This window comes from Nomascus leucogenys, chromosome 6 (assembly GCF_006542625.1).
Source record: "Nomascus leucogenys isolate Asia chromosome 6, Asia_NLE_v1, whole genome shotgun sequence".
Classification (NCBI taxonomy): domain Eukaryota; kingdom Metazoa; phylum Chordata; class Mammalia; order Primates; family Hylobatidae; genus Nomascus; species Nomascus leucogenys.
In genome coordinates this window covers 47,072,327-47,094,068 of record NC_044386.1, presented here as the reverse complement: position 1 = coordinate 47,094,068, position 21,742 = coordinate 47,072,327, and the positions used below count along the sequence as shown (strand labels likewise).

The following is a 21,742-nucleotide window of genomic DNA, read 5'->3' as shown; positions in this document are numbered from 1 at the left end:
TTTGCAGAAAGAAATGAGTTCACAGTGAATTTATGTTCAGACTTTAAAAAATGTATACACGTCACAGATGAACTCATCCATGCCTCCCCCTACCCTGACAGTTCTGCCCTGTGAACTGGGGTGGAAAAAATGTATACTGACATTCTGAAAATAGGATGTTTTATTAATAGCGTGACTTTAACTTCTGAGCTTTAGCTTGTCTAATATGAAAAATAGGGATAATAATACATACCTCACAGAATTGTTATGTTTTTTGAGGTAGATACTGTATATAAATTTCATAGAATTTGTTAAGTATTAAAAATGATAGCTGTATTATTATTAGCATTAATAACATGATTATACCTTTGTGCTGAGCTTCAGGTCTTTACACTAAATATGACAGTAATAGTCTCACACCAAAAAAGTTCCAACTTGAATAGTGAGGCCAAGGGAGAACCAATGAATAGGCTGCTGTAAAAAGAAAAAAATAAGTTCTACTAAAATAAGAACCAGAGAACAGAGACTGGGAAATGGATCTGAGAGATAGTTTTGTCCAACTTCCTCACTTCACTGATGAGGAAATCAAAGCTCAGATGGGTTGTAGTACATTCGACACTACAAAGTAGTGCCCTGTTGTGAAGCCAGGTAGAAATTGTGAAGATACAGGTAGAAATTAGGAAGTGTGGTTTTTTTTCCCCTACATCCAAACTCTTCACTTGCAGACCTAAGCAAGGCAAGCAATCACAGAACTGGTAAAATGAAAATGTAGTTGAAATCGTTTTTCAACTTTGGGATTTGGCCTTAATTATCCCCCCATTAATTGCACTTTAATGCCCTCTAGAGATTTTAATGCTAAATAATTTCAATTTTAATTTTATTTATCTTACTTTAAAACAAAGAGTTTGAATTTATAATCTTTAAAATACTACGGATGTTGTGTGATTTCAGAATGGGGCACTCGGGACAGCATTTGGAGAGAACAGAGGCATAATCAATTAAGCCCTTACAGAAATCTGAGTTACAAGGGGTTGTAAACAAATGTTTAATTCCTAAAATATCACGTGAAGATGAATTAAGATAACACATGTGAAAGCACTTTGAAAATGATTATCATATAAATCTAAGATGCTGGTTATCTTTGCTCTTTGATCCTAAATTGTATAGTTGATCATTTCATAATTAACTATGACATTCAATTTCACTTTCCTTTGCTACTGTTAATGAAATGTCTTATGCTTATCATAAACCATTCCCTCAGGAGGAAAACAAGTAACTCTCTCAGTGAGTTATAGAGAGAAAGTGCCAGTATGGTCTGCCAGTTTGAATAGGAAATTTGAGAGTTAGGAGACTGACATTTTGTGCGTATGTTGATGCTGTTTTCTGAGGACTCTATAGTTGAGACCTTGGTGCCTCCTTTTTGCAAACTTCTGAAATAAAAACAAATTTCATGCTGACTCCCTGCAAGAGTTGAGGTAGGTCATAAAGGTGATAGTAGATATGCTCTACTTAATCTGTTTTTAATAGATATTAACCATTGGAGTAAAGAATTAGGTTAATGAAAGTCTAGTCAACAAAATGCCTGTGATAGGAGTGCAAATGTGTCCTCATTTATAGTAGCATTGAATAGGCATGGGAATGGTAGTTAAGTATTCTACTTATGTAACTGACTGGACAATCAGCTCCACTTACTTCTTGGAGTATCCATTTAATTCCACCTAATTTCCTGAGTGACCATTATATGTAAAGCACTGTAGTTAAGTACCATGGAAAGTATTGACTTAAAGAGTGATTCCATGCGATACCAAAAGCTATCTGGCCAACAAGATGATAAACCTGAATACCAGTACTATTCTGGGTCTAACATGTTTCTTGACCAATCCTTAACCTCTTTGAATCTCAGTTTCACCGTGGGAAATGTGCTAAAAGTTACTCCCCATCTTGACAGACAGTAACACTAAACTCATAATACTGTTGTTTAGAGGCATGACTGTTTTGAACCTTTTGAAGTATATGGCAGCCACATTCAATTCCTAGCTACCCAGATGTGGTGCACAGAGTGCCTCAGGCCCATGGCTCTCCACCATGCCATGTGCTGCTCAGCTGGGGCTAAGTATGAATTAAGCATGAACTAAGCTCTATAAAAGATAATTTATTTAATACCATATTTAAAATATTTTGATAGCACAGCAGACTAATATTTTAAAATGACAGCCTGAACATAATCATGCATCTGATTTATTGCCTAGATTACCAGCAGTCTTTTCCTAGTCTATGTGGGAAGGGAGTATTTCCTCAGTTGCCTGAGCCATTTTACAGTGATGGTACCAACATCAGCAAGTCATTTGTCATAGAAGACGGTTCCACAGTTTCTAAAGCAAGGAGTTTAGTCACACTTTATGGGATTAGAATTTATTTATTTATTTATTTCTCTTTTTTTCTCATCATTGCCTACATTGTGATTATGTCTAGCAGCAGGAAAATAATAATAACCAATTCTACTGTTCACTTGCTAAATGAGATTGAGCCATTACCTATCCACATACAGCAAGGCCAACAGAATAGAATTTACATTATCACTGCTTCTCACTGGAATCTAAGGGTTTTATAATAAATAGCGGAAGGAGTTATGGAGAGATCTAAATTGAATGTCATAAAATATGAACTTAGGGTCACCAAAGAGAATTAATTCACAGTCAGTAAACTAGAAAATATCAAATCAAGATGCATCTTTAGAGCTATCACTCTAATATTCCATAGGCAGAGGTGCAAGGTGCTATGAACTTGACTTAGTTTTAAATTGAGAACCAAACAGAACTTAAGTAAAATCTCCCAAATCTTTAGGGAGCAGTTGGGGGTACAAACAGCAATCTTTGGGGTAAAAAGGACTGTCCTGCAGGAATCTGTCTCAGTCAGAGGAAAGAGAACCCTCTACAATTAAACTAGTACATGGAAAACAGATTAGGTGAGGACAAATTTTAATATATGAGAACAGAAAGTCCTTGCAGAAACCAGGAAAAGCCAAACAAATTGTCCCAAGGGCAGAAATGATTGTGCTTGTTTATTCCTCTCTTCTTCTCTGAGAGTTTATTCACCTATATCTGTTTTTCCATCTTTCCATTTACACACACACACTCTCCTTTCACTGTGTCCCTATCTCCCTCCTTTCCCTGCTTTTCCCCTTCCTCTCTTCTCTGCACACTGATCTGATTCTTGATCACTACTCAATAGATTTTCTTGTTTTTCACTTCCCCATGGTATATAATAGCATTGGCCATGTGTTTCCCAACTCTGGCACTCAGTTTGCTGCTGGAAACCTCTTTGGGTTTTTCAATAATTAGCTCAGTTCATCTTTACAAAGCACCACACAAGTCTGGGGTTATTGGTCTATCAATGATTGGAACATCTTAAAACTATCACTTGTATGTTTCATGTGTGGAATGGAGACCAGGGAAGTCTTAATGGGGCATGCTAGTCACTCATTTGTGGGTTGAAGCAATTTCCCCTGAGTGTAGTATTACACTACAACCAACTGATCTAGCAGAATTTTCAAGATCCCAAAACTAAAATGCCAATCTATCTCTACTTGGTTCATTCCCTCACTTCTTGGATGTACCCCTTGTGTAGACCACCTATTTTGAAAGCAGAAAAAGATCGACATGCTAGTACTGTCCCTGGCCAAACTGGGAGTCTGCAGATCCCTGTTGACCCAGATCCATATAGTGTAAAATTCAGCTTTCTGAGCATTTTTTTTGTTAGTATCAGCCCCAACACTCTGTAGAGAAATAATTTGTTGAACATATATTTAAGTGTGAGGTACTCTGCGCAGTGTTACAGACACCGAGGTAAATATGAAAGACACATGATTTTTTTGCCCCAGAGCTTTCATTACAATTGGAGTGGAGAGGATGCTGAGGCTAACATCGTCAGTAGGGGGAGCCAGTCCTAGGGAGGTGGGGAAGAAGTGGTCAGTTCGGCCTGGTGCTGCCAACTTGACTTGACAATAGGATAGATATTTGACTCCAAATAAAAGATGTTTAAAGAAAGGTAATATTTGAAAGCTGGGCAAAAGAAGTTTTAAATAGGTAAGCAATGTGTTGAAGAAATATTAATGGCAAGGAAGAAATATCTAAAACAAAACCCAAATCACTGCAAATATCATCATAATTATAGGCATGGATATTTGTGTAGTTATTTACTGTATCTCAAATCCTATCATATGTGTAATACTTCACAACTAATCATTGTCATTATGGTTGTTGTTATCATTTTACAAATGAGAAACCTTCGGGAGACCAATAGATTTTTGCTGAATAGTCCATCCCAACAAGCAAAATGAAAGAAACACAACTCATGCCTATATCTTCTGTTATCACATAAATATCCACTTAAAGATGAGTTTATAAACTCTAAAGCAACCACTAAAAAGAGAAAACAAAAATGTTATGGTTAAAAAGCCAATAAAATAGACTTTTTTTTTGAGACGGAGTCTCGCTCTGTCGTCCAGGCTGGGGTGCAGTGGCGTGATCTTGGCTCAATGCAAGCTCTGCCTCCTGGGTTCACGCCATTGTCCTGCCTCAGCCTCCCAAGTAGCTGGGATTATAGGTGCCCGCCACCACGCCCAGCTAATTTTTGTATTTTTAGTAGAGATAGGGTTTCACCGTGTTAGCCAGGATGGTCTCGATCTCCTGACCTTGTGATCTGCCTGCCTCGGCCTCACAAAGTGCTGGGATTACAGGTGTGAGCCACTGCGCGCGGCCAAAGTAGACAAATTTTAATATCAAAAATGATAAATCCTATAAAGGGGGTAAAATAAACAAATGAGGGAAAACAGAAAGCAAATAGCAAGATGATAGACTAAAACTTAAATATGCCACTGATCACGTTACATAAAAAACATCTAAATGCCCCGAATAAAAGGCAGAGATTGTCAGATCGAATAAAAAAGCAACGTGCAAGCATATCCTGCCTGTAAGAAATACACTTTAAATAAAGACACAAATAGTTATACTACTCGTAAATATGCTACTTAGAACACTTTGCCCAACGAGAACAGACTACCTATCATTTTAAAGTACACACAGGAGATTTGTGTTGGTAGCAAACAAACACATGAAAATATGCTCAATGTCATTAATTATTAGGGAAATGCAAATTAAAACTATGTGAAAATCACATCATACTTAGTATAATAGTATGTTCTTTGTCCCCTAGTATTTCTTTTTCTGCCCTTTTTTGAACCACTTGAATATTTTTAATAATCGTGTATGATATAGTTTGTTGGGTTATTTATATCTCATTATTTTGTTATTCTAGTTATTGCTTTAGAGTTTATTATGTATATATCTTTAAGTTATAACAGCCTACAAGTAATATAATATTAATACTACACATACAATATGAGAAAGTTATAATAATATACTTCTAGTTGTCTCCTCTATACCTTTATCCTGTTGTCACTAAGTGTTGGTGAGAACGTGGTAGAACTGGAATTCTGTTGTTGGTGGGACTATGAAACGGTAAACCACTTGGGAAAAGAATTCATTCATTTATTGAAAAGAAAATATGTGTCCATACAAAGACTTGTATACAGATATTCATAGCTGCTTTTTTGTAATAACTTAAAACTGACAACAACCCCAAGTCTTCATCAATAGGTGAATAGATATCAATAGGTGAGTAGATATCAATAGGTGAATAGATAGAAGCTGTGGTAAGCCCAGAGACTGAAATACTAGTTAATAGTGAAAAGGAATGAGCTGTAGTATACACAATATCATGGGTAAGTCTCAAAATAATTATGGTGAGTGACAGAATTCAGACAGGAATTCTTACAGTATAATTTCATCTGCATAAAATTATAGAAAGTGCAAAATGCAGACTAATTTCCAATGTAAGAAATCAGATCAGTGTTTTCCTGGGGAGTAAGCAAAGGGAAAGATGAGAGGAACTGATTACAAAGAAGCTCAAAGAAACTTTTGGGGAAACTTCTGAAATACAACTTTAATTATGTTAATCATGGTGATGATTCCATAGGTGAATGCATATGCCAATACCTAAAAATACTGTACACTTGAAATGTGTGCAGTTAATTGTATTTTAGTTATACCCCAATAAACATTTGAAAAAAAAACTCTGACAAAAAAATAATTCATTCACTGTGTTAGCAGAGTCAATATTCCACTAATTACTCACACCCCACAAATTCAAGATGACATAAAATTGCTGCTTCTACTAAGATGATTATGAGCACACAATAAAATCAGTGACCCCGACCACCACCATCCTTTGTGGTCTGGCATTAATGGTTTACAGTGTTCAACACATCTAAAATCTAAAATACAGTATCGTGTGCATTTACATCCTTACATTTATGGCTGAGAAAAATGTCTCAGACTTTTATGAAATTGTAGATAGTATAGCCAGAACCCCAAGTTCCTTGATGGGCTAATTAGGATGTAATACTGTTGTGAATTTTTTATACCTTACTCATTGAGTTCTATATAAAAAGTCATTACTCAAAATTAAAAGAATGTGCTATCTCAGTCACATCTACTACTTGCCTTTAACATTTTTCCCCATTAGTCTTATGACATTTGAGACCGTTTTTGATACAGTCCTTCCAAATTTTTATGTACTTTATATATGTTAGTGTAATTTTCCTCATCTAAGTTTTGAGCTACTTAAGGACAACATCCTAAAATAATTTTGGGTATAAAGTAGGCATAAAAATATATTAAATAATTATTTTCAAATGATAATTTCTATAATTGATTTTTTTACCAATGAAAGCATCTTCTATAAACTTTTACTGTTAATTTAAAAAATTTATTCCCACCATTGCTTCACTCTTATTTCTCCTTTGTTTTCAATGACATTTTCTTCCAAATAATTCCAAAGACATTCCTTTCTTTTCTGTGCACGATACCCAAACATTATGATATGAACTCAGATGTTGACATTTTTATTAGCATCTCCACAGTGTTTTCCTGCCTGATGAAATGTTAAGAATGCCTTTAGTCTTCATGATATGTTTGTTACTTTCTTTCAGTTATGTTTCTACCCAGTAAACTTTGAAGCTGATTTTGACTAGAGTTGGACTTGGAGGGACAATAAAATGGATAGCACTTCTTTTGACTTAGTTAAAGCACTAAAATAAGAAGTAGGAAGTAACCCCTTGAGCTTTTATTATGATTAGATCCATATCATCTTTTTTCACCCTGTCCTTACAGAACAACATATAAGGTTAAGAAAGCACAAGATGGAAACCTACCACTAACTCTGGGGGAACATTTGGCATGATTTTTCACTGCAAGATGATGTCTAAGGTGCCCTCTGACATCATAGGTTTATTACTTTATAAAACTCTACTAATTGGCAGATAATTAAGTATGTGTGCTGGGAAAATTTCATCAAAAAGGAGACATTAACTTTATCTTTTTAATATTGCTGCTACAAGGGCCATATTTAAAATGGTTTAAGACATGCTTTAATAAATATTTGATTTTAAGCAATTATTTGTTCCTTGCTTTGTTCCAAGGACGAATTAAAACAAATAATTCAGTTGTATTTTTCAATTGTATATTCAATCACAAGGACTGAGATGAAACTAAATGATTTGAACCCAATCTATTTTGTAATATGAGAGTAATGTTGTAGAAAAAAATGATACAGTTGGGAGAAATTAAGTAGCTGATAAATTTATGAACTGGCACTCCAGGCGATCTCAGATTTTGGAGGCTACTCTACAGTTAGAGTCCTTTAAGTACAGGTAGTAGCCAGTGCACAATCAGAGAGAAACCATCCCCTTAGACGACTTTCTGTTTATGGAAAAGTGATCAGCGTGGCATGCAACTCAAAAATAACTCTTATGTCAATGCTGTCTACCGACCTAACTTTCCTTACCATCTTTGGCCACTCCATCCTGATCTGAGACCTCTGACTATTTTGCCTAGCTTTTGCTGTGCCTTTTTAAATATTGGCACCCAACTCTCTTTTCACCACTTTTTAGAAATCTTATCCTTTTTCTTTATCAACCACTCCTTATGTGTGGATCTTGCGATTTTAGAACTCCAAGAAAATTCTTAACAGCCAGAAGTTTCTTTACTGCTCCCTACTTTAGAGTCATATGTCAGGTTAATATTCTCAAGTGAGCTTGAAAGCTTTAGATTTCTTTGAGTAGACAAAATTAATCCCCTATCTGGCGAGAGAGGAATTGGGAAGTTCCCTGTGTGGCTGAATTTCTGGAAAAGCATTCACTAATGTCTAAATGATCCCCTCTATGATCAATGCTGTTCTCAAATGAATCAAATTTAGTATATCTTGATGATCTCCAGGGCTTCCTCAACTTTGTTGTTAAGCTGTACAATACCGTTCTTCTCTCCATCTCCCCGACACTCATCTCTTCAGTATCTTGACTAATAATCAGACTAGGTTTTGTGAATGCACTCTTTATTTTTTTTAATATAATAGACTTTCTTATACTTGCAAAGTACATACTGGATTTTCAGTTAGAACACAGTCAAGACTTCATCATGCAGAACTGGTCATTACACAATCGAGCCATGTGAAATTCTTGACATTTGACCCTTTTGACCTACAAAAATGGAAATATTATATGGTTCAACCTAAAGTAATCGCTTTCATTAGAACGATTTCTATGTGAATCATCAGTCTTACCTCTTTATCATCTAGAGCACAGTATTTGTTATACTTTTTAAAATATAAGCTATGCTTATATTTGATCAAATTGGGTTGTTTTATGTTTTATTACACAAACTTTTGGAAATATTAAATACATTCAAACAGTTGTCTGGTAAATTTTCATTCAGCTGTTCATAAACATATTTATTCAACTTTAGTTCTTATGGCACTTAAGTTTGCATCTTAATGATAAAGGGCAATACTGCAGACAGATGAGTACCAGTGCCAAAATATGACAGGTGTTGCCAAGTGTTTTGTGGTATTTGTGCAGTGACTTGGCATTTTCAAAAATTCAGTCTCTTTGCATTTTTCACATCTAGCAAAAACAGCCCAGAGAGGACTAAGGTATAACCAACATTACTATTTGTGTATTCTTCAGAACATTTGCTCCATTTGAGATAATTGGTTGAAGCTTAGACTTAAGTGGAAAAGTTAATTGGAATGTGAGATTTCCTAACATTTCTCCAGCAGTTCCGTGGTGATTAGTACAATCTTCTTTGTATAAGCCTGTACTGTGCTGTTGTATTGTTCATGTTTGGAATGAGAGGGATGTTGACAGTGTTTACTTTTGTGATTGCCTCTCCTGATTCAAGTTTGGTGTTCAGATAAAGCCTGTTTGGGAAACTGATGGAACTGCCACTTGTTACTGGCATTTCCATCATTGCCTCAAAGTTTCTTGAAAGAATGGCAGCTCTTCTTTTCTAGCAAGGAAGGTGGGGGGAATAGCTAAGAGAAAGGATGCCGGGTGTCTACAGAAATGAATGCTGACTGATCCTGTTTTCTTGCCAGAAATAAACTCCAGCTATTTATTTTGTTTAACCCTTTTTCTCTGGCAAGAAATATTTATCATCTCTTTAAAGGTCTTTTAGATATGGGAATGTGAAGCTTTACATTAGAATTTTTTTCTGTTCAGATAGGCTGGTAAGAAAAAAAGAAAAGTATTGCATGAATATTTATGCATGTATTTTGTTTACTGTAGGATGGATGTGCTCCCTAAAAGTCAATATAATATAAAAAGATAGGTTTTCAATGATCTCATCAGCAAATATTAAACAGTAAAAATTCTTAGTATTAATGAGAATATAGAGAAGCAGATAGAAGGGTAAGCACATACATGTCTCTGGATATATTTTAGTAATGTGTGTGTGTATACAGATATGCATATAATATGCACACTTTTAAATCTAGCAAAGCTACTTTTAATAATTTGACTAACACATTTTCACAAGTTATAAACATATACATACAAGGGGTTCTGTGGTTCTGTGTAGTATTTTTTGTAACAGTAAACAAATAGAAACTATTTAAATGTCTATTTATTGTACATAGGAGAATGGTTAAATAAATTAGGACACAGTAATATAATGAAATACAATATAGTTATTAAAAAGAATGATGTGTCAGGATGTACCCAATGTGTTAAGTTAAAGGGGTAAATGATATGAACAATACAATCCCATATTTGTCACAATTCAAAGTAGATACATGTATCTACTTTGATAACAATATATCAAAGTTTTTAAAGGCAAATACTGATACTAAATAATAACTTTCTATTAAAATATTGACAATAACATTCAGTGAGTCAAGTAATGAACTGGATACAGCTATCACAATAAGAATTGTGCTCACTGCAGATGGAAATTGATAGAGGAGAGTTCCATCTTTCTGAAAAACACATTGTCTCTCTCTCTCTCTTGCTCTCTCTCCATATATATGTATACATATATGCATAAACATATATAAACATATATGTATATAAAAACATATGTATGTATATACATGCATATGCATATATAAATATATGTTTATATACATACATATACATATATAAACATATATGTTTATATACATGCATATACACGTATATAAACATATATCTATGTATATACATATACACATATATAAACATATATGTATGTATATACATATACACATATATAAACATATATGTATGTATATACATATACACATATATAAACATATGTATGTATGTAGATACATATATACATATGTAAACATATATGTATGTATGTAGATACATATATACATATGTAAACATATATATGTATACATACATATATAAACATATATATGTATATATACATATATAAACATATATATATATATATGTATATACTTTAAAAAAAATTGAGACAGAGTCTCACTCTGTCGCCCAGGCTGGAGTGCAGTGGTGCAATCTCTGCTCATGGGAACCTCTGCCTCCTGGGCTAAAGCGATTTTCCTGCCTCAGCCTCCTGAGTAACTGAGATTACAGGCACATGCCACGATGCACGGGGAATTTTTGTATGTTTAGTAGAGATGAGAATTTGCCATGTTGGCCAGGCTGGTTTCAAACTCCTGACCTCAAGTGATACGCCTGCCTCAGCCTCCCAAAGTGTTGGGATTACAGGAATAAGCCACCATGCCTGGTCAACACTCAATATTTTTAAAAGTCTTTAAATTATCCATATACTTATACAGAGTGACTATATAAACATTAAAAACAATTGTAATAGTTTATAAAGTGCTATTATTTTTCCAAAACTTTTATATCCACAATTTTCTTTCCAATTCACTCATTGTTACTAGTGCAAAATGTTTATTAGTCTTTATACAGAGGTTTCCTTTTCTGAAATAAGAAAGTTGGATCATACACTCCAGAAAAATGCTTTGTGTTTATGGTTTATTATCAAGACACAAATGCTAAGATCTTTCAGAGAAGGACAAAGAAATACTGAAAGGACTGAGAGAGAGAACCAAAGATATACTGAAAGCTAAGTATGTAGTTGTATATATCTTTTCATGGCATTTTCTGTGTGGGTTTGGCATGTGGTGTGCTGGTCATTTGCCTGTTAGCTCTTCTATTCCTTAACTGTTTTTATAGTTTTCTGGTAATTTACAGAATGCAACAGTGGGAGAAATTGAAACCACCAACTCTCAGTCAAATATGAAGTTGAAAAGAATGCATGCATTCATTCCAAAGATACTTACAAGTATTGTCTATGTATCTATACACTCCAAAGTGCTACACTAAGTGATACACATATACACATTAATTCATTTAATTCTTACAACAGTATTATGAGGTAGGTATCATTCTTATTATCACCATTAAACAGAAGACAAAACCAAGGCAAAGAGATTAAGTAATACAATAGTCAACAAATGGTGGAACCAAAAGTGAACTCTCATTTTTATTTTTTATTTTTTTTCTTGTTAAGTTCATTTTGCTACGAAAAGAGAGACCACTTAAGAAGAGAGATATCAGCGAACAGGCAGATCAAATTGTTCTCTCAAGAAATTAGAAGTGTGTGTGTGCGCGCGTGTGCACATGTACTCGTGGTGATTTCTATTCACCGTTTCTTTGGTTCACCATTTCTTTGGTTCACATTTCTTTGGTTTCACATTGACCTTGAAAGTGAAATACAAAAAATGTGTAACTAATACTGTGAATCACAGATCTTGGAATATTATAGCTAGAATAAGAAAACCACAAACAACAGCAACAGACACTTCCAGTCCCTTTACAGTTATATGATCTTTTGTTCCTCCTTACAACCAATGACTTTAGAGATTATTGATGTATAGCTCTTTGTTCTATGGACAGGTAAGTTTTTAGAAATAACACATATCACCACTTAAATAAAAGTCAGATTTGGGAACATAATTTCCTTATTAAAATATCAAATAAATATCAAACATACATCCAAAGTGGACCTTGTTTCTTCAAACAAGTAGTTTAATTTCAGCTTCAATAATTATGCCACTAATTCGAACAAGTATATTTGTAATATCTCATGAGGAATAAAAAGGAAGAGTATAATTACTCTGACCTGTGATGTTTCTCTTATTTATTATGCAAACAATTTTGAATACCTACTTGCTGCAGGCACTAGAGCTTGGAACAAACAGAAAGCTCCCAGGACACTTTCACACAGGGATGACTCTTTATGTGAGTTTTGAAAGACAGGTAAGTGTTAACCAGAGGAGTAGGGAAAAGACATCCTTAACTAGGAAAAACATGAATACAGGGTTTGAGCTGGGAAAATACAAGGTGAACCAAAGAAATGGTGAATAGAAGTCACCACGAGCACATGTGCACATGTGTGCACACACACACATACACACACACTTCTAATTTCTTGAGAGAACAATTTGATCTGCCTGTTTGCTGATGTCTCTCTTCTTAAGTGGTCTCTCTTTTCGTAGCAAAATGAACACGGGGTATTTTCCTAAACGAGTTTTTTATGTTTATTATTTTAATATTATTAATAATTGTATTTTACATTATAATTTTGATAGCATTTTAAAAGCTTAGTATTCATTTACTGTTATTATTCAACTGTTTTAATGTTATTTAATAGTTATCAAAACAGCTGTTAAAACAACTTTATTCTGCAACATTATCTGTGGAGAAATTATTAGACATAAACATATAATACAAGACTTTGAAAGATTTATAATCTAATTGTGGGTTCTAGAAGGTGGTTCAGGGAAATTAATGTAGTTTATAAGGTTATATTTTGCTCTTTGTTTCTATGATCTATTAAAACATAAGTGCTTTCTTCAGCCAACCCTTAAAAGCCAGTGCATGAACTCCTCTTTTCCTTTTCCAAAAGTCATGCTAATAATATAATTCCTTTCTCGTTCTTATTTTCATCGTCTCCTACGTTATTGACTTCTAAAATGGATTTAAAGTGCCTTAATACTACAAAGAAAAACTATGAGACAATTTAAAGTGTTGAGGACTCTTTTTTTTTTTTTTTTTTTGAGATGGAGTCTCGCTCTGTCGCCCAGGCTGGAGTGCAGTGGTGCAATCTCGGCTCACTGCAAGCTCCGCCTCCCGGGTTCACGCCATTCTCCTACCTCGGCCTCCCGAGTAGCTGGGACTACAGATGCCCGCCACCACGCCCGGCTAATTATTTTTTTGTATTTTTAGTAGAGATGGGGTTTCACCGTGGTCTCGATCTCCTGACCTCATGATCCGCCCGCCTCCCAAAGTGCTGGGATTACAAACGTGAGCCACCGCTCCCGGCCTCTTTTTTTTTTAAACTCCAGTAACTAAATTGCTCCTGTTAAATGTAGGTGAGAAAAGTTTCTCTGCATCATCACTGTGTTTTGGACTTAGAGTTTGTCCATCTACTGTAATAGAATTTGAAGAGAATAGTGTTAGGGATCTCCATGCATGCAATAACAAGTGAGACACCGATATTGCAATAGAAGTAGGTTACATAATTCATGATCAATCACTAACAGGAAATATGAAAGTTGAGTGTCTTATAGTATTTCCATTTGCTGGGTCAGAGTTTAAGGAATTAAGCTGTAACTAGAGAATTTAATTACTGTTTGAAAGGCTGCCGCGGCTGCTTTGCCTCGGGATGGCTCTGGCAGGCAGTTTCTGCTGATGATTTTCTCAACTGATGCCCTGCCTTCCAGGTTGAAGTGGAATGAGATCATTCATAATTGCTAGAAGATATTTCAAACTACATTTTTTATTGTAGCAGAAAAAATATAAATAATAAAATAACATTTTCACAAATTCTATCACCTATATTTTGATATTTTGATTTATATGCTTACAGCTTATTTTAATGAATATATATTTTTATATATGTATATATTTATTAATCATGTATATTCAGTAGTTATTTATTTTATTTATTTATTTTTTTAAGACAGAGTCTCGTTCTGTCACCCAGGCTGGAGTGCAGTGACGTGATCTCAGTTCAATGCAACCTCCGCCTCCCCAGTTCAAGCGATTCTCCTGCCTTAGCTTCCTGAGTAGCTGGAGTTGCAGGTGTCCGCCACCATGCCAGGCTAATTTGTTTTGTATTCTAAGTAGAGACAGGGTTTCACCATTTTGGCCAGGCTGGTCTCGAACTCCTGACCTCAAGTGATCTGTCCACTTCAGCCCCCCAAAGTGCTAGGGTTACAGGCGTGAGCCACTATGCCTGGCACATTATTTATTTTATCAGTATATCTTTTAATAAAAGCTGGATCTTTTTACAATTAAAATATGTAGCTAGAAATTTTAGATATTCTTAACGAACATGATTTCTAATGGTGACAGCACTTACTACTGACATTTTTCTGGTATAGTTGCAGTATGAGGTATATTTTAGTTGCTTCATTAGATCTAGCCCAACTACAAGTGCAGTTTTCAATATTTGACAACTCTCTTCTAATATACTACTTCAGCAATGCTGTTGTATTCCGAGATGGTTACTTGAGCAGGAACTTGTTTTTTCCATTGAAGTCAGGCAATCAGGCTTTATTGACTTTATGAAAGCCATGAGCATTTCTCTAGGTAGAGCGATCCATTTCATGATGGGTTAAACTCTGATAACTTGGCCAAAAAAAGTTTTGCTTTAATGATAGGAAATATCTATTTGGACCATATCTAGGAGACTCTATATCTGAAAATACTTGCAAAGGTGGAATGAGCAATTATAAGGAAATTGGTCATTTTGATGGCTGCCAAAAGAAAATTGGCCAAATAAGTGATTGGCTCTGCAGAGATACAGCACCTGTAAATTAGAAACTAAAATCAAAACAAAACACAGACACACATACAATAATACTGAGGCCAGAAAAGGAACATATTTTTCTTTAATTTTGAATGGAATAAAAGACCTTATTCCCATCGAAACAAAACGAGCTCTCTCTTTAACAATGAAAACATTTAAAATTAGAAATATAAATCACTCTTTAAGAAGAGAATTATTTTTAATTAAAGGAAAACTGCAAAACGAATAACGTGGCTGTAGCAGTACTTTATTTATCAAGTTTGTGCAGTAAAAATTCTTAATTTCTGTTGATAAAAGAAAAGCCAAATTCACCAACTGGTAAACCCTAAACCCGGAGTTTTGGTTAACAAATTATTCAGTTCAGAAATGGTTTAGTAGAGTAAGATTAGTGAGACTATGCATTCTCCCTCTATTACACAAGATAGATTTTTTTCCTCTTGTATGTAAGGATGTTTCTCTTGCTGTCAAGTTGTTTACTACAAGGGCCTACCATTTCCCAGCTAAAATGCAAACCTGTATATTTTCATAAAAGTCAAGGTTTGTGAAACACATTTTAAATAGCTAAGGAATACCATAGAACACAGCAAGTATAAAAACTAATAAGAGTTCTTAAACTTATTTAAATTTATTTCAGATATAATCAAACAAAATGGACTTACTATGTTTTTTATTCTTTTCCCACTTGATCCAATCAGAATTGCATTAATTTCACATTAAGCCACAGCTTTACCAAAGAAGAGATTCATTTATTTCATTCAACAAGAAGTTCAGATATAAGTATGGTAACTCAATTATCCCTTCAAAGAACAAAGCTTATTTTATCTTCCTATTTTAACATTTTTAGTGAAGGCTGTTCTACATCCATGTTTCAGGGTAGTAAAGGTAGAAAAAAGAGGAGAGAGCATCAGAAGACTATTGCTCATGTCTCTTTCGAAGAAGTTTGTCTAATGTCCATCTCTAGTTGCAGGAGAGGTTGGGAAATTGCATAAAACTAAAAAAGGGAAGGAGGGGAATGGTTTGAAATATTGTTGTATGAGTGTACTTATAGCATCTGCCACCAACAACCTCTTTAGCTTCTCAGCATGTGTATATGACTTTTCTACATGTATGTTCACTTTAAATGAAATGAATTCATTCTCTCCCTTTCAATGTAGGTAATCTAAAAATTATATTCAGTTACTGCATTTAGTTTGAAGTCCAGGATCTTTCTGTAGTCTCTTTACGAGCTTCAGGTTTGGTTCTTTGTAGATCCTGGGACACAAATTAGACACTATGTATCTCTGTCCGACACTCCCAATGTATTGTGGAGAGAAAAGAAAATAGGATAACAGCAATTTAAAATTTCTGATTTCGTAAGAGAGAAAATGGAAAATACATAGTCTTTGTATGTAGCAACCGTAGAGTCCTGCTGGACACGTATATTCAGGACTTCCTGATCCTAGCAGCAGAAGTAGTTTCTGGGTTAGTCAATCTTGTATGACCTGCTACTTTCTAGATGAATTTCGTTTATCAATTTCCCTCTACTAGTTTGAGTGTACATATGGGTAAACCTTCTTTGCTCAATCTCTTTAGCTTCTCAGCATGTATATGTGACTTCTGGGCAATACTGTTTCCCGGAAAATTTACCAGGCTTCCAGGAGATGGGCTCTAAGACAATTTTATGAGCAAGTAACCACATAAGCCTGGACAATTTTGTCTCTTAGCTCTTGGCTCCTCTGTTCTGATCAATTCATCTCCCTTAACCTAATGGCTGCAGCCTCAGTTCCTGAAAAATAATATGCCAGGGTGAGAATGCAACACCTTTAATTTGGTTTTTGCCACTAAGCTACCATTCATTTTGACTCGTAGACCTCTTAAAGGATGGTGCTGGAAAAGCCCTAGGGCAACAATTTTATCTATTTCTGAAGTTGCACTTAGAAGCCTCTGCTTGTACAGGTACCTTTTTGTGTTCAGAATCAGCTGGCTTTTCTCAACCCTGCAGTGTTCCAAATTATGCTATTCTCAGTCAATTTACATTGCAGGACACTAGCACGTGAACCTTTTTGAACATGGCTGCTCTCCTTTGCATCTCTACCTATAAACTGTCTAGATTCAGTTTGAATGTATCTCTGTATGGTAGTATATTTTTGAAAGGGGGAAACATTTGATAATCACTTGCCAACATTCTGAATTTTATTTCCTACCATTCCCACTAATAAAAATCTTCAGCTGGCATGGTGGTCAAAGTTTATAAGTATAGTGAGCAAGATTTGACTAGCTGTTTTGCAACTGCATATCAAAATGTATCGGCTTTCTAGCCTGAGGTGATTAAATCTTCACTCTCTGTGCCAGCGTCTCCTCCACAGAGTCAGTTCTATATTTTTGGACTCTGTTACTTGCCACTCCCTTCATGCTTTAAAAATTATTATGTTAGTGAGTATTCTTAGTTGCAAACAACGCAGTCCACTTTGGTTGGTTTAGGCTGAGAGAGATTATTTATAGACTACTAGGTCACTCAAGAATGATTGTAGAGGTTAAAGCACCAGCTTCTGAAGCTGCTGTGTGGGAACTGGGTCAAATTATGTGGTGACATTTCTTTGGGGAAAACACTGATCAATACTTTTGCCCCTCGAGACTAAATAGTACTGTGAAACCCTGTATCACAGTACCACATAGCATCCACTGTTGGGGGTAAAAGAAAAGCAGTTCCCATGATTTAGACACTGTACACTGTATCACTTTGAGTTTACACCTTGCTTGAATGCAGGGTAAATACCTGGAACGTAGCTACAAAGGAATCCAGGAGTGTGAGTTATCTAACTTCAGTCTTCAGAAGATGAGCAACACAAGGAGCGATCTAGTCAAAATGAAAGCAGAATGTTCGAGAGGCTGGGCATCCATACGTGATGCTTCTCCACCACAGAATCATAAACTGAATCTCCAGTTTCAAACCCATCACAACACCCTTAGGTAATCTTCAGCATTTGAAACAGCAGCCTCACTCTTAACCTTTGCTCTGTGAAGTAAAACTGTAAGTTTCTGACAGTTTAAATATGAAACATAATGGCCAACTTAATATTCCTCAAAAAAAGCTGTTTGGAAGAGAAAAATTGTAAGAGCTGGCCAGTCTTTACGGGGAAAAAAAGTAGAACCAATGTTAGTTGCGACAAATATTAGTAATGTGACAGGTTAATAAGAAATAATTAGGGTTCAGGGCCTAGAGAAAGGCTCTGTGCTATTGTTGCAACTCTTCTGTAAATCTAAAATTATTCTAAAATAAAAAGTTCATTTAATTAAAAAAATGAAAAAAACAGTCAACCAGAAATGCAGAGAGACTCAAACTCCCAAGACAAATTGCAAGTACACTTATACAAAGAACATCATTGGTCATTTATATTTGTCCTTCATCTATTGGTATCACATTTATTTTGAACAGAAATTTGGAAAGAAAGATAATATTGTCTTTCCCTCCTTTTTCTATATCATATATATGTATTATGTAGAAAGACACATGCATATGTATGTATGTTTACCCATATTGTTACTACTATTTTGTATGGATTGCTATTTGTATGCATATTTAACCACTTAATAAATTTTTACCTTGCTTTTATAGCAAAAACTAGAATCTCAAAAAACTTTGCCTCAAAATGAGATGGATATTTTTTCTCGTGAAGGAATAGATTCTAGAAATGTTTACCAATCTTTATTATCTAGAGCTTGCTTTTTATTGTGCCTGCTATTTGCGGGTAAAAAATGCACTAGACCTCTGTCTTCCAGGGCTTACATAAACTCTGATAATTTATTTATCAAAAAGTGACAAAAAAGACATCTTTCTGCGTTTGCAGTGTATTGAGAGTTAAGTTTAAGACGATAACTGTATCTTTTGCTACTCTAAAATGCCTTTCTATCTTTTTCTAAGAATGAAATAAATAAACTAGTAGTTGTGTCTTTGTTTCTACTTAGACTTTTCTTCTATTTGATAGCAAAGAACTTAAAATGTTAGCCACTTTTAAATATAAATTTTGGGCAAATTACCAAAGAGGTTATCATCCAAATATGCTTGCTACAATAATTTCAGGTGTGGGTTCATACAGTTATCTTGGGAATTCTGAGTCAACGGGAGGCAGCTGTGCTGTTACTATTCTGACTGCTCTCCACGGTTGATAGTGGGCTTTGTTAGCTGCTCCAGACACAGAGTCATGGATTGATTCTTCCTTTCTCCCCACAATTTCTACCACATTTTACTAATAAAATACTTCAAACTTAGATATTTTTATGAATATGTTTCTAAGAATGACAAAATTATTTTTTCTTCAAATGTAAAAGGGATTTTATTTTGGTGAAACTTTACAGACTTTAGTGAATATTTTTTGAAAGATACGTGCCAGAAACTGTCAATAATACATATATTAAACATAGGCTCTAACTTCAAAAAGAACATGTGGAACTTACGGAATAATGGCATATTATAGCTAATATGGATCAAACATTGCCTGGCACTGTGCTAACTGCTATCAGGTATTATCTACCATTTCCCACAAGCATTTTCTAAGACAAGTGTTATTACCCCATGTTACTTATAGGTAAAGTAACTGAGATTTATAGAAGTTAAGTTAGGCAGACATAGTAATTCTCAACCCTGTCAGACCCAATGAATCATTTTTATGTAAAATAATTCATAATGACCCATTTTATGCTGAAACAAAGTAATGTATGACTTAGCCTATCTATAGATCTAATTTGAAAAATCAGTATAATGTTCCAACTTAAAATGAAGGAGAACTAAAAGTATTCTAATATGTATTTTAACGTGTAAAGGCTTGGATACAACGAACCTAGAATACATAGTAGACACAGGCTTTCACTGTTGATAAAATTAACATGAATGTGACCATTTCAAATGCACACTGATAGAAATACTATAGATACTATAGTTCAAATATTATAGTTCAGATACTTTGCGTAGTTTCGACATGGGTGATATAATTTTTCAAAATGGAAAGCAAGCCTTGGTGAAGTTCTTAACAGCAACAACAAAACCTTCTTTGATTAGTGATTGACATACTAGTTCCTTTCCAGGACAGTTCAGTGTCTAGTAAACCATGCAAAAGACATGGTGTTTCTACCTAAAAGAATTACATCCTGAGCTAAGATAATTATCAATGAGTTAAACAACTTCCTTAATGCCTGAGGGGTCATTTTAAATCACCAACGTGATTTACATGGTGGGGTATCTAAATCTCTAGCCTATTCCACTGAATGCCAGTAATGTCCTTGAATGTTCGTGAAAACCAAAAATGTCCCAGAAATGAGTAAAATGCTGTGTGTTGAAAACTCCTATGTTAAGTAGAAACAGTGGTGCTACAATTTGCATATAGGCCCATCAGATTCAAATATTATTCTTGTATGTGCTATATTATTTTGCCTTATAAGTTAATGAAAGAGACATTATACTGTCAGGAATTCTCAAATACTTTTTGCACCATGAACCTGTTGGGAAGTCTAGTGAAAACTATGGATGTCTTTTCAATATGTACTTTTTCATAAAAAAAATAAAATTCATAGAATTAAATCAATTATATTGAAACACAGTTTTAGTTTAATGATAGGCACAAATAATATTTTATGGTTCATAACACTTATACTGTTATATGTAAGTATCTGTGGTTGTATTGATGACCAAAATGCTGTTGTGGTTTGTTGTCTATATTCATAATTGAAAATATAAAGATCTCTTCCTCTCCCTGTATATATGTATTTTATACATATATATGTATAAAACATGTTTTATAATACATATATATGTATAAAACATGTTTTATAATACATATATATGTATAAAATATGTTTTATACATATATCCATATTAATTATAGATGATATATAGATTATATAGAGAGATATCTATATCTATCTATATAGATTATATAGATAATGCATATATAATATGTATATTATCCTTATATGTGTGTGTGTGTATATATATATATATATAATATATGTATTTTAATCCAAGTTCAAGAATGCTCAGAACTCGTCCACGAACCCTGAGATAAAGCACTTGTGCTAGAGGAAATCACGTACAGGATACACAGAGAGCACAGAGTTGATCGCAACTAAATGGTTCAATAAGTTGTAGGAATAGTGATGTACATCAGTTAACTTGCTGATTCCTAAAGATTGATTGGTTAACAGGCAAAGAAGCCTAGGGAAGAGTGTATACAAAATTCACAGTGTCAGAAAAGACCATAATGCGTGTACGCAATACTGAGTAGCTTGCCTCAACAAAAGAGGGTGAAGGAAACCTGGAAATTAACGATGGACTAGAATGCACAGTTTGTTCTTTAAATCCGAAGGATTTTTCTCCAATTCTGCTTGATTTAATAATATCGTACGTGCTTACTGGGATTTTTAGGTTTTCGAGTCCTTCAGAAACTATTAGTGTCATCTTGTAGTCTGTGAAGTCCACATTCTCAACACCCGTTGCAACAAAATTAGCTTTATTTTTATGGTGAAGAATTTTCCAAGCATGGATATTTTTATCAAGA

At 34.5% G+C, this 21,742-nt stretch overlaps 1 protein-coding gene across 2 annotated transcripts in view; it reads left to right on the top strand.

Moving 5' to 3' along the window:
- Positions 1-21,742, top strand: part of UNC13C (unc-13 homolog C) — a 654,851-nt gene that overhangs the window by 291,830 nt on the left and 341,279 nt on the right. The window lies entirely within an intron of this gene.